The sequence below is a fragment of the Rhinolophus sinicus genome, chromosome 5, assembly GCF_057876585.1.
Source record: "Rhinolophus sinicus isolate RSI-liver-muscle chromosome 5, RSI-T2T, whole genome shotgun sequence".
NCBI lineage: Eukaryota > Metazoa > Chordata > Mammalia > Chiroptera > Rhinolophidae > Rhinolophus > Rhinolophus sinicus.
Genome location: NC_142505.1, coordinates 92,912,087 through 92,924,737, shown reverse-complemented (window position 1 = coordinate 92,924,737; position 12,651 = coordinate 92,912,087).

Here is a 12,651-nt window from a genome sequence, read left to right as displayed (position 1 = left end):
GGGATATTTTTGCTTAGGGTGGCACTTTCCACAGAGTATTCCCCAGAATGTGGAGACAGACCACCAAGATGGGCTCTGTCATAATATCATTTTGGGGAAATGAAACAATCTGGGTTAAGCATGGTTAAATGAGTGTTTTGCTGTCGTATGTCTCAGGGCCCTTAAGGTTCATGGTGAATCTCTAAGAATGAGGTGGTGATTGCAGCCTTCCCCAAACTCATGTGACACAGCAAATCTGAGTCTGGTGTTCGGTGGAACCCCCTTTGAAAAATGCTGACTCAGGTCTGCCAAGGTGCCTCCCTTTCTGGTGGGGCAGTACCAGACAGTGGGATTTAGCAAGAGGTCCGCCTTTCAGTTCCGGCTCTGCTGCTACTTCCTATGGGACCTAGAAAAGTCCCTTTTCTTCTTTGGACTTCAGTTTTCCCATTAAAAAAAAATGTTTGGATGTTATGGAAGTTTCTTCCCATCCTAGCAGTCTTGATAGCAGTTTCTAACTATGGCGAAGAAGATGAGTGTTGGTCATAGGAATAAGGTGGGAAAAGGTTGTGCAAGCTGCTGAGGCTGCCTGACTGCCTGTCCCAGCAACAGTCACTGGATCAGAGAGATTTGCCAATTCCCACGGGGTCCTGCTGCACTTGAGTGTCTAGATCCGTGACATATGATAGGAAGAGGGAACTTAAAATTACATGAGTGGCCTGATTACCTAATGTGGGTAAAGTGCATAGAGATCACTAGATAAAAACAAGGAATAATCCAGTTCATTTTATGTAGGTAGCACTGCCTGGTGTGATTGGACTCCCAGGGAGCCCCTCAACTGGGAAAAGCAGGAAATGTTACAGCACGCCTGCCACTCACCTACAAAAACCCCTCCCATAACTTCATATTGCAACAAGAATAAATTCCAGACCTCTCATCTTGTGTGCTCGACTCCATCCACCTCCGACTTACCCTCTCTGCTTCTTTCCCCTGCCCTCTCTGTGTGCCAGCTCCTCAGAGTGGAGGAGCTCATCCTAGCCTGGGGCTCTAGGGCATAGAGTTCCCGCTGCCTAGAACATGCCCCCCAACACATGTACACACAAATACCAGACACTTCTCATCCTTCAAGTCTCAGCTTAAATGGCCCCTTCTCAGAGAGATCTCCCTTGACCAACTTGGCTGATGTATTCCATGTTCCTCGTAACACAGATAATAATCTCTGATTTTTTAATTTTATTTTATTGGTGAATATTGGGGAACAGTGTGTTTCTCCAGGGCCCATCAGCTCCAACTCGTCCTTTAATCTAGTTGTGGAGGGCGCAGCTCAGCTCCAAGTCCAGTCACCATTTTCAATCTTTAGTTGCAGGGGGCGCAGCCCACCATCCCATGCTGGGAATTCAACTGGCAACCTTGTTGTTGAGAGTGCGGGCTCTAACCACCTGAGCCATCCAGCCGCCCCTCTGGAAGCTCAGTGGCAGCTCGTTGTCTTCTTCAATCTAGTTGTGGAGGGCGCAGCTCACTGGCCCATGTGGGAATTGAACCAGCAACCCTGTTGTTCAGAGCTTGCGCTCTAGCCAACTGAGCCACCTGGCCGCTACCACAATCTCTGATTTCATGTGTTTACCTGCTTTTTACCCATTTCCTCCACTCATGTGTAAACTCCATGAAACTGGAGCTTGTGGCTATTTTGTTCACTCTTTAGTATCCCCAGTCCTAAGCATAATGCTTGGCATAGTAGGTACTTAATATTTTGTTGAATGAGTGCTGTGTGGCCTCTGGCAAGTGGCTCTCCCTTTCTGGGCCTCCATATCCTCATGTGTGAAATGAAGTGGTTGGAGGAGGTGCTGCTGAGAGGACTTGGAGCTCTGACTGTGATTCTAAACTAACATCTGGGCCTCAGGCCCAGGAGTGAGCCTGGCGTGTTGCATCTCCATAGCACTGCACACAGTACACTGATTTAATCAGGCAGCAGACACCCTGTAATTTAGTGTTCTGCTGTTCCTCCTCCCCAGTCCTTGGGCTGGGGACCATGTTGTCAGATTTCCAGGATGTTCCATGCACAACCACCTGTTCTCCCAGCTCACTGATCCCAGTGCCTGCAAGGAGAGGATGGTTGTCAGGCAGGGAGAGCTGGGAAAGGACGTCCAGTCTGGAAGCCCAAGGGCCAGCAGGACTTGTCACTATCCTGAAGTGAAAGACTGGAATCTTTGAGAGGTTTCATCACATCCTATAATCTCTGGTTAGAAGGGACCTTTCAGGACACCTGGCAAGCCTAACTGTCCTCTAAACATTGCTCAGCAGCGGTCCACTTGAAGTGTTGGGTAGGAGCTTCACTGCCTCTCAGCCGCTTACCTTGCTGATGAATAGCTTTGTTTAGAAAGTTCCCTGATCAGCAGCATGGTGAAACATGAGCCAGTGCCACAGAAGGCAAAGGACCTGGATTCTGAGCCAGGTGGCCTGGGCGGAATCCCACCTCTGTAACCTACTTGCTGTGTGAGCTTGGGGAAGCCATGAACCCACTCTGTGCCTCCATTTCCTCCTCTGTAAAAGAGGGAGAACCCTTGTGGGGCTGTTGGAAGAATTTCAAGTGTTAATACCTAGTGGGAAGGCAATAAACAACTGCGACTATTAGATGCCACTTGCGAGTGTTCTGCTTTTTTTTATTATTGATTGCGGATCTTCTTGGACTGTTCTATGGGTTGGTTCATTTGCAAAAGAGACAGTGATGGGGTCCAGCCCAAAAACACAGGGCTTGGAATTCAGAGGGTTGGGCTCACTGGTCACTGTGAGAATATTCACTTCCTCTTTCCCGACATCGGGATACTCACCTGAAAAAAGGAGAGCGCATAACCCGTGGCCTGCTTCCTACCATAGAACCGATATATGGATCCAATGAGAAATGGACAAGAAAGCCTTCAAAAGTGTAAAATACTATATAATTGTGAGGGATTTATCTTATTTTGTTGGAGACGTCCTTTCCTCTTTTAGCAAGGCACATTAGCTTCCAAACGGCAAAATAGCTAAACTCAACCTATTTGGCAAACAGTGTGTTTTTGGTACTTGTTGTGAATTTGAAGCTAATCCCTTCAGAAGCTTCTTTCATTAATGTACCAGAGCAAACAAATTTGAGAAGGGTTTATTTATACGCATTTAGTACATTCCTTCAGGATGCAGGGCTTGGTTTGGCTGATTTCTGCTATCTTTGCTTATTATTACAATTACTGGTTATTTGTTCAGTTTCTCTTCTTCAGGAATTTAACTGGAAGGATCCAGGGAGATGCAGTCACTTTACAAGTAGCAGCTGGACATAGTAGTGCGTCATACTATCAGGAAGTCTTGTGTGACCTTGTTCAATACTTGTCATGTAGACCTAAAGCTGGAGGAGGCCCCTAGAGTCAACTTTCTCATTGTGTAGATCAGAAACCGAGGCCCAGAGAGGCGGAGGTACTTGCCCAAAGTCACACAGCTGGTTAATGGCAGAGACCTGACTAGGTAACCAAGTCTCTGGACTCCATATTCTTTCTAAAAGTTCTATTGATTTCTCTAAATTAGTTGATTTTGTATCAAAATCTTGTAATTCATAGGGGTTTATATTAGTCAAAACTCATTGAGCTGTACACTGAAAATCTGTGCAGTACATTATTATTGCAAGTTTAGCTCAATTTTTTAAAATGATATAGTTGAGTCCTATTTCATGAGAGGGTCAGTGTCTAAGGTCAGCATTTAGGGCAAAAATAATGTATAATCTAAAGGGCTCTAGAAGAGCCCTTAGGAAGGTAGCATGTTGGAGCCAGCATAGCCTCTCCGACAGGGTTTCTGCGGGCATAAGAACAGCCTGCTGTTTCTTCAGATGTCATGCAGGGTCTCTGGTCCCGCTCCACACAAGAATGCAGGATATGGTGAGGCCAAAAAGGAACACCCACGGAGCCATAGATAGGGGAGTCATACTATTATAGTCTCACTGGCGGCTGGGTTGGAGACACAGGAAGCAGGAGCCACACAATCCACAATCTGCCGTCTGCTTCTCTGCCAACCTGCCAACCAACCAACCAACCAACCAACCCCCCAACGTAGTCCTGGCAGTTATATCAGTGGATAATGGCTAACCGGTAACAGCTGATGGCCAACGAGTCACAGCTGATCTGATGACCATCTATTACCCGAGCCAGCACCTTTCCATGTGAGGCCAAGAGCCTGGAAACTGCACTCCTAGCTCTGTGCCCACACCAGAGAATCCAGATTAGACGCTGGTTGGCATGTAGGGGTCAGACTGTGAGGAAAAGAATGTCTACAATTGCGTGATGCTACGTGGGGTGAGATACACATGGGTTAACGAAGACTGTTAAGGGAATGGCAGTGGCTATAGTATCGCACCACTGGCACGCACGCACTCATGCATGCACACGAGCGCACAGGGACCTCCCTGGGTATATTCCTGGAGCAGTTAACTGAGGGCCTGGAGCTGGAGACAACGGTCTGAGGTTTCCTGGGACCCAGCGTGTGAATGGAGTCAGGGGAATTTCAGGCTTTCTGAGGGGGAGGTCTGATGGGACGGGGGTGGAGCAGGGCTGGAAAGCTGGAACAGTTGACAACACCTCATTCAAGAGGAGAGGGCAGTCGTCCCAAATGCAGTAGAGGAACTGTAAAAATATCCACAGAAGGAATAATGATCCATAGTCAGAAATGTTACTGCAGCTTAAACAGGAAACCCTTCTTGTTCAGGACTGTCATAGACACAGTTCGCAAAAAGTGCAGCTATTGGGGTAGCTGCTGGATGGCTCAGTTGGTTAGAGCGTGAGATCTTGGCAGCAGGGTTGCTGGTTCGATTCCCGCATAGGCCAGTGAACTGCGCCCTCCACAACTGGATTGAGGGACAATGACTTGGAGCTGATGGGCCCTAGAGAAACACACTGTTCCCCAATATTCCCCAATTAAAAAAAAAGTGCAACTATTGATTAATGCAATGTAGTGTCAATTAGATGTATATTCCTAAGGTCTTTTATCTGTCTTTGTCTTTTTCTTTTCGTTATATCAGGTATATTGCCCTGTAAATTGTGGTAGTGGTACCAGGAATAAAAAATTAAGGAATTTTTAACTTTTTAAAAAAATAAATAAGTAAGAGGAGACGGTAGGGATGGGAAACCAGGGAAGGAGACAGACATTTGGAGGTGGCTTGGTTTTTGAGAAGGAGAAAGCAAGTACCAAGGGTTGACTTGCTGTAGCATCACAAAACTAATTATTGTCCTTTGATAAATAAACACCCTAAAATTTGGAGTGCTGGAGGTGGGAGATGCTAATTCCCATAGCAGACTATGCTTAATGAGATTAAATTTGATAAGATTCAGAACAGTGTGTTAGTGATTTATATATAAAAAGGAAGATTCCATCTTCCTGGTAACAGAAGGGTTTGTTCTTTTGAGGATTTTAAGCATTCCCTCTAGAATTGTGTTAAAACAATCCATATGTTCACTTCACACCCATTCGGATGGCTTCTATTGAATAAAAACAAAGAAAGAAAGAAAAAGAAAATAAAAAGTGTTGGTGAGGAAGTGGAGAAATTGGAACACTTATACACTGTTGGTAGAAACGTGAAATGGTACAACCACTATAGAAAACAGTATAGAGCTTTCTCAAAAAATTAAAAATAGGACTACCATATGATCCAGCACTCTCGCTTTTGGGTACATATCCAAAGGAATTGAAAGAAGGGCATTGAAGAGCTATTTGCACATAGCAGCATATTCATAGCAGCCTTACTCATAATAGCCAAGAAGTGGAAACAACCCAAATGTCCATCAATGGATGAATGGATAAAGAAATGTGGTATATACATACGATAGAATATTATTCAAACTTAAAAAGGAAGGAAATTCTGCCACATGCTACAACATGGATGAACCTTGAGGATATTATGCTTAGTGAAATAAGCCAGTCATAAAACAGCCGATACTGTATTATTCTACATTTATGAGGTATCTAAAGCAGTCAGATTCATAGAGACAGAAAGTAGAATGGTGGTTGCCGGGGGCTGGGGGGAGGGGAAAGGAGGAGCTGTTTAATGGGAATAGAATTTCAGATTTGCAAGATGAAATAGCTCTGGAGATCTATTTTACAGCAATGGGAATATACTTAACACTAATTAACTGTATACTTAAAAATGGTGAATTTTATGTTACGTGTCTTTCATTATAATTTTAAAAAGAACAAACAAATGAACAAAAAACTAATACATTTGCCTATCGATCTCGTTGACTCGCTGAAAAACAGCTAGTTACAAAACAGCCTGTTCAGTATGTTCCTATTTTTGTCAAATGTCCTTTTCTGTTCTAATAGATGTAAATTATTGTCATTAGGATATGCATCAAAAGATTAACAGTGGCTATCTCTGAGAACTGATTTTGTTCTTTTTGCCAATTTGTATTTTCTAACGTTTTTGTAAGGGAGCATTTTGTTATTTATTAAAACAACAACAAAACCTTTACCCCATTCCAGCCCCCATCTTGATAGCCACAAAATTAACAAAAGTTGAATTCATATTTTTGAGGTTTTATTTTACATATAATTAGAAATCACTGCTAATAGTTAATTTTAACATAATAATGACAGTAATATTTCCTATATAGGGCAAGCTTAACCTATGCCAGGCATTTGTACTTTTCATGAGTTATCTCATACAATAAACCCTTTGAAGTAGGTACTATGATAAAATCCATTCTGCAGATGAGAAAACAGAGTTTAAGTAGCTGGTGCATTTATAAACGTGAGAGCTATGTTCAAACCCACAGCAGTCTGATTCCAAAGCCTGTGTTACTGACAGCCCGGCTATTCGGCTATACCTGGATGATGTACTTACCTGTCATTCTGTTCGTGGCTCCCTTCATTAGCCATGAACATATAATTTATATGTTACTTAAACTGTTCAAACGGCACCCAAACCACTCTCTGATGGCCGAAGGATATTTGTTTCAAAGATAAGACAAAGGTCAATCTCCCTCTAAAATCTCAAGCCATGTAACATTCCATGTGGGTCCAGACAGCTCAAGAATGAGACAAGCCTGGGGAACTCGGGGCGGTCTGGGATTGTGGGCTATACCTGGGACATTCACCTTCTTCACCTGCATACTAACTGCACAGCACACTACAACCATCTAGGACACACACCCACCTCCCAGGACCGACGTCAGCCTGAGGGGAGCAGAATGGGCAGACAGGAAAGGCTGTCACATATGGCAATTGTAATAATATAATTTATCTCAAAAGAGTGATTATGATTATGTAATTAGCACTTTGTATTCAGACATTTTCATCTCTGAGGATCTCGAGAGTCTTACAGATTACTTAAATATAGATCGCATACGTTGCTGGAGACAAAGTCTATAGTTTTAGAAGATAATTAAAATTCCTCCCCTTTTGGAATTAAGAGAATTGCCTATGGGATGAATATTATGCCCACCAGACACATGAATAGATCTAAACCTGGGAAGTCTGAAGGTAGGGCTGGAAAGGACCTCGAAGAGCAATTTGTCCAGGAAAGACAAATAAGTATCTAATCAGCACAACACCAATTTTAAACCCCCTGCTCATAGCAGAAATTATTACTCAATTAGAGCACTCTTCCCCCCCAAGCCTGGACTTGTCCTCATTCGCAATAGAGCACTCTAGGCAGCCACCACCACCTCATCACAGTGGAACCCTATTTGCCATTCTGAAAATTAGCCCACTCTCATCCTTCCAATGTGACAGAGAGGGGACTGAAGTTCAGAGAGATCAATTAACTTGCTCTAAGTTATACAGCCAGCAACACAAAGCTGAGGTTTCCAAATTTTTGCTTTTCTCTTAATCTCTACCCCAACTGTTTGCTCTGTCAAAATATACTTGGTAGATTATATTTTGCACCAGATTCCTCTTTTTTTTTTTTTTTTTTGTAAGGAGGGCACAGCTCACAGTTGTCCCTGCGGAGATTGAACTGGCAACCTTGGTGCTATTAGCACCATGCTCCAACCAACTGAGCTAACCGACCACCCCGACTCCTCTTTCTTGAATGAGCTGTTTAGAACGCCTCTACCAACGATTTGCTGAGTGACAATGGGCCTATTGCGTAACCTCCTTCAGTGTCAGGTGTTTTCAAGTTGAAAATGGAGACAGTAATCTGGGTTCATATTCCTGCCTCTCTTATTGGCAAGTTGGAGTGCTCTTTTGAGAATTGTGAGCTGCACCTGAAATTTCTATGGCTATAGGGAAAGGATCAGACATTTGGAGAGCACCTTCCTCAGGTAAGATACTGTGCTCCTGCCGCAATGTGTTTTTGCTTCACAGAGTATAAAAATGAAGCAAGACATTGGCCGGCTATGGTGCTCTGGCTATGATAATGCCACCCTGAAGGAGGTGGCATTTGAGCGAGATTTTGGAGATCGACAGGATTAAATGTTTCTTTTAAGTATGAAAGTAATACATGGCCATTACACAATTATTGGGAAAGACAGAATGTCATGAGGAGAAGGTACTCCTATTTCCTTTACTCATAAACCATGTCAATGTTTTGTTTAATTTTTCTCTTCTAATATCTTTTTACTTCATGCATAGGTACCATGTTTCCTCGAAAATGAGACCTAGCCGGACCATCAGCTCTAATGCATCTTTTGGAGCAAAAATTAATATAAGACCCGGTCTTTTTTTTTTTTCTCCTTTCACATGGTGGTTGTTAATCTATGCATGTCATTTTTATATTTTGATTTTTAAAAAGTTTTAATATACTATGACAGTGCTCCATAACCCAGTAATTCTACTCCTAAGAACAACCAACAGAAATGCACACATACATATGTTCATCAAAAGGCATGTGCAAGCAACACTTTTTGCAACAGCCCAAAACTGGAAACAACCTGAATAGAATGAATAAATACATTGTGGTATATTCATACGAAAAAAATTGAAAACTATACTGTGATGAAAATCAACCACGGCTACACATAATAATGTGGATGAGTCTCACAGACATAGAGTTGAGCAAACGCAGCCAGACTCAAAAGAGAACATACTGTATGATACATTGATGTAAAGTGCAAAACCAGGCAACAAACACCAACCATGGCCTAAGACGTGAGAACAGTACATAGGCTTGGGGCCATGACTAGTAACTGAAAGGGAGCATGGGGGGATGCATCTGAGTGTAGGTGACACAGTACAACATGGTTTCAACAACACAGGTATTAACTGCGTGGGTTCACTTACACAATATCAATGTTTTTCAATAAATACAGTTGGCCCTTTGGCTCTGCAGGTTTCCGCATCTGTGCATTCAACCCACCGCAGATGGAAAACAGTATTTTCACATTCCCAACCATGGTTTCCCAACTGTGGTCCAAAAATACTGTTTTGATCCATGGTTGGTTGAATCTACACGTGCGAAGGGTTGACTATAGTCAAGTTTTGGGGGCGTCAAAAGTTATAGATGGTTTTCAACTATACAGAGGTCAGTGCCCCTAACCCCTGCGTTGTTCAAGGTCAACTGTACAAGCACCTGGTGAAAATGTATTAAGCTGTACATTTGTGAGTTGTATACTTTGCTATATATGTGCTATAGGTTAATAAAATATCAATTAAGTAGTTGCAGGAAAATGCATCCATCAGGCAGAGGGGACCAAGAATGTCACTTTGGGCAGAGGGAACAGCAAAACCAAAGTCTCAAGAGTGGGAAATGGAAAACAATCCATCCAGCTTGCTTGCAACTTTGGCATTACAATATTTTGTGTAAACTACCCCAAAACTTAAAGCTTAAAACCAACATCTACTTGCTCATGACTCAGTTGGCAATCTGGGCTGGCCTCAGCGAGCTCGTGCCACTAGTCTCATCTAAGGTCACTCAAGTGGTTGTAGTTATGGAGATTGACTGGGGCTGGATAGTCCAAGATGGCCTGTACTGTTTACACTTTTTGTCTGCTCTAGGAAAATGGATCTGGGCCCTTTAAATATCTGTTTCTTGTGCCAGCTGGCAGGATGCTCAGTTTTGTCAGTGAGGAAGCTGGAGAGACATTGAAGGAAGAAAGGGCTCACTAGGTTCCTGCAGTGTGTGTGGGTCCCCCGTGTCCTGCTCCTGCAGTGGACAGCTCTCCAGCATCAGGCTCCTGCAGGGCACAGCAGCAAGCAGCATCTGGCAGCCAGCAGGTTCCCCAGGCATCCCTCTCGAGTGATTTTGTAGCAAAGTGTCTCTGGTGAGAAGTTGCCCTATAAATGGATTTCCTGGCACCTGAGAGGGCGGGTTGCCAGCTACTTTCAGAGGACGATTTCTACCAAGGCCACTGGCCTAGTGTGGTAACACAGTGACTTCTCTGACATTTAACGGGTCACAGCCATGTCCTCTCCAATGAGATCTGGATCTCAGTCCTGGGGGAGGCTTTTCCTTGGGTGCTGTATGTCAGCCTGAGAGATAATGGCTGCTCTTCATATGCGTTATTCCTATATTCTTCGGCGTTCCCTTTACTCCTTATTAGTCAGTCCCCTGTTAAATCCAATCCAGTTATAATTAACAATTCTTTATATTAAACGTTTCTTGTTCAAAGTACTGCATGGTTTCTCATGCCTTATTTATCTATCTGGTGGTGGGTGCTGGCTATCGGCTGTGCCTTTCTCTCCATATGTCTCCAGCAAGATAGGCTCAGTTTTTTACATGCCAGCTGGATTCCATAAGGGTGAATGCTGAAAACGCAAGGCCTCTTGAGGTTAAGGCTTGGATGTCCCATAACATTACTTCAACTGATATCTATTAGTCAACGTAAGCCACAGGGCAAGCCCAGATTCAAAGAGAGGAAAAATAAACTCTATCTCTTGATTTGAGGAGTGGCAAAGTCACACTGCATGGGCATGGGGACAGGAATGGGAGGAACTATAGCAGCTATCATTGCAAATAATCTACCACAGACCCACTGCATCAGATATAGTAGAATAAATACTTTTTGAAAGTAGATTCCTTGACTCTACTCCAGAGCTGCTAAATCCAAGTATCTGGAGTAGGATCTGGGAATCTAAAATTTTAACACTTCTCCGTTTCCTACCCCAGCCCAGATGAATCATACTCATTAAAACTTGAGAACCATTAATCTATGTTCACATAATATTTATTCACATCTGTCACTTTCAAGATACCGTTCTATTGCCTTCTGGCTTTCATTATTTCTGTTGAGCACCTGTCAGTTTTATTATTGCTGCCTTAAGATTTTCCCCTTATCTTAGTTTTCAGCAGTTATACCACTGTCGGCCTAGCAGTTTTCTCTTTACTTATCCTGCTTAGGGTTTAAAGTGATTCTTAAATCTGTGGCTTAATGTCTTTCATAAGCTTTGGCAAAGTGCTGACCAGCATCAAATGTTGCTTCTGGTATTGCTTCATTTCTCTACTCTCTCCTCTCTTCTTCCTTCTCCCCACTCTTCCTGGCCTTACTTTTTCATCATCTTCTTCTCCTTTTCCTCCTCCTTCTCCTCTCTCTCTCTTCAATTATACATATTTAGACATATGACACCATGCTCCATGTGACTCTTCTGTATTATATGTGCTGAAGTCTGGGTACTTCCTACTGACTTGCCTTTCAGTTCACTAATTTATCTTTAGCTGTGCTAATACACTATACTGTTATATCCATCTATTGAGTTCTTAATTTCAGGATTAGAATTTTCATTTGATTCACCTTGATATATTTTAGTTCTCTGCTCAGATTCTCTATTTGGTCATATAATTTCTTGAATATATTAATCACATATGTTTTAAAATCCATGTCTTATAAAATCAATACCTGGATCTTCTGTGAGCCTATTTCTATTGTCTATTTTTTCTCTTGGTTTTCAGCCATTTGGTCTTGTCTACTGAGATGTCCGGGTAAATTTTGATTGAATGACAGATATTGTGTATGAAAAAAATTGTAGAAAAATTTGAAGCCTGGAATGGTATTACCTTTCTTCAGAGAGATTTTTCCTGTTGCTTTAGGCAGGCATTTAAACCTAGGTCCTAAAGGAATTCAATTGCTTAGATGACAGTCTTCAATTTTGTTGGAGTTGGTCTATTTCTAATTCACTGTTACTCTTAGGGTATAGTTCTTTTGGGGTTTCATTTGAAAGCCTGAGTTTTATTAGGGACACTCCTGTCGACCCTGAAATCCGATTTTTATACACCAGTTTTATAACACCTCCAGATGCTCTGCTCAGTTTCTTAGCTATCTCTGGAGAAATAGCATATGCCTTGAAAGGCAGAACGGCAGTCGAATATGGGGCTTACCTCTCTGCATTTCCCTTAGCTCTGGAATTTTGTCCCCTCAGGTCCTTATTGCTTTGGTAGTTCTCTAATGTTTTGAAACGCACACACACACACATTTATTCTGTTCAGCATTCAGCTCTTATAACAATTCTCAGTGGGAGGGTGGTCTTCAACAAGCTAGTCCATAATTATTGGGGGGAAAAACCCAAAAAAACCTTGCTCACTTAATATTTATATTATATTTTTCAGCAGGCCGGGACCATACCTTAGTCCTCTCTGTAGTACTAGGGCTTCCCTTGCTTTAAGTTCTTAATAGACATCATTTGAATAAATGGATAACAGTTTGTAAATTGCTTTCACTTTCATAATTTTAAAGTATGGGCAGAGAAGGAATTACCTTTCTATAGTCCTAGATATTGGACCCACAGAAGACT